General features: G+C 30.8%; 1 protein-coding gene across 3 annotated transcripts in view; it reads right to left on the bottom strand.

The window, feature by feature from the left end:
* The window catches only part of LOC125038302 (intraflagellar transport protein 46 homolog), an 18,632-nt gene that overhangs the window by 7,847 nt on the left and 8,285 nt on the right, over positions 1-2,500 (bottom strand). The window lies entirely within an intron of this gene.

The following is a 2,500-nucleotide window of genomic DNA, read 5'->3' as shown; positions in this document are numbered from 1 at the left end:
GAATCATGACTAATATGTAATAGTAGCATTAGTAGGGAATATGGGTCTTTTCTATTTTTTATTTTGTGTGTTAAATATAATAGCACTTTCAGGAACAAAAACTATGCAAATCAAATAATTTTAAATATCTATTTAAAACCTATCAAGTTTTCTACTTCAGATCTCGAAAAACAAGTTGCACATCTTTTTCTTAATGAACTGTGTTTTGTCTTCTTGTGTGCACATACACATTAGCTAAGTATATTTGTAAAAATGTGTTGCATGTGTAAATAAAATCTATGAGTGAAGCTTATGATAAGAAGCTATAACTGGCAGTTGTATATTTTTTTACTAATACATTTCTTTTTAATCATTACTGACTGTTTCATAACAATATATGGGACTTTTAGTTTACTGGACTAAAGCCTCCATCTAGATCATTAATTTGGAAAACAATAGTACTTAATCACAGACATATTCATGTTCATTATCATGAACAAATTGAATATGCTGTTATGAATTTTATGAAATATGTAGCCAATTACAATAGCAAATTATGTTGTTTTGATAATAACATATCAAATAAAAATGAGGTTGACCACACCATGTGGGGACTATGAAAGCACAAAGGAAGACATTATTGTAGTCTCATATTCACCACAAACAGAGTTCATCACTACTTTGCCAAGTGATAAGCAATTCACAGATCTCTATTTAGGAGAATCAAGTCATTCCCCAGAATGTTTGATAAGGAATAGTCTATTAGCTTTAACTTAATTTAGATGTATGGATAATGATATCCATACCTGATATAATATTTGTAATGATCAGTGAATCTAGGAATTTGAAAAAAAAAAAAAATAGTTTACTAAGGGTACATAATTATCAACCATACAACAATAAAATACATCCTAGTTACATGCATACATTCATATGCAATTTAAATAAGTAGTTTATCAGATAATACTACATGATATAAACATTACCATACAATGTGCAAGATGATGCAACATGACAATAGATCAAATTTCTTCACTGTATTTATGCTTTATGTCTGATGCAAAGGGTAAAGCAAGACTTGCTTTTAATTTAATGCATAGGAGGCATATTGAATGATAAAAATGATGCATGAAGTAAAGAAATTCCCTTACAAAATGCATAAAATTAATTTTAAGAAATATGTGCAAAATCCATTCCTTGTGAATTTCATTTTCAATTAATGCCAAATATTAAAAAGTAATTTCAGTGCCTAAATGGCTAACATTTATATTTCTGATGCTGTACATCCAAATCTTACAAAAAAAAAACAAAAAAAAACCCCACACATTGTCCCATAAAAATAATTAATAATGATAATGAGTAACCAAAAACTGTCATAAATGTATAACATCTAACATTCACCAACATTGACTGATACTGGGAGGCTCCCATTATTCATTACTCCCGATCTTGAGATCTCATTCGCTATCCACAGGAAATATATCACGAGAAAGCAGGAACACCTGTTCATCATTTGTTATTGTAAGTTTTTGTACTATAATTCCAGTATTATTACTTGTATCCAGTTCCTTTGTCTTTCTGTAAGGAGCTCAAGTAACTGGAGCAACAGGGGACTTGAGAGATTGATGGGTATGGGTCTGTACAGATCTTTATCTGAGGTCGTGTAAAAAAGATCTCACCCTCACTAATTATATGGATAGCATGATAGTAGATAAACTGTCAGTTAGCAATTTTTTATACTATATTCTTAAACTTGTGCATGAAAACCCAAACCATCATAATGATTTGGGATGTGTCATGCCTACATACACTTAATATTATGGAACTAGTCCACAAAGGGTTATATCAACCATCTCCGCAGCATATACTATTTCTCCAGAATATAACTATGTTGCAGTACAGATTTTCTGTAAATCGGTGTTTTGATGTTGACTAAGGACTACATAAAAGTCAATATCTACTCATATAATACTATTCTCCACAGAAATTAGTAAGCAGGGTGATAGGTGGGGTGACAACAGTATTTATCTAGAAGATAAACGGACACAAAATCACATCTGTACTCATTCATGCACAAAACCTATAGAAAACATTCTAATTAAAACAGCAAAACAAACTGGAACATACATACATCACAACCATCACTACAGGTAGAAAACACACACTATACATTCCAGTTCAAACCTAAGTCCATACAAGAAGAGTAAAGAAAATAGGATGATTAATTAAGTATCAAACACACTAATCAACTGAGGGAAAGCACATCCAAAGGGTGTCTCATACTAACTGTCAGCAAATATGTTTATTAACTGTTTTGTAAATTTAACCCTTCATCTATTACATGAACACTGATATATTCACCTTAATGCAATCTAGCTCATGATTAAGTTGGAGATAAAAGCCTAAATCAACAAAATATTTAACAAATGCAATTAGTCTGAGATCCCCTTTGGATGTGCATAACCTGAAATATCCTACAACAAATGATCTTCTCTTCATGAAATAACAAACAACTGTATAA

Source organism: Penaeus chinensis, chromosome 24 (assembly GCF_019202785.1).
Source record: "Penaeus chinensis breed Huanghai No. 1 chromosome 24, ASM1920278v2, whole genome shotgun sequence".
NCBI classification, from domain to species: Eukaryota; Metazoa; Arthropoda; class Malacostraca; order Decapoda; family Penaeidae; genus Penaeus; species Penaeus chinensis.
This window is presented reverse-complemented; position numbering and strand designations above follow the sequence as displayed.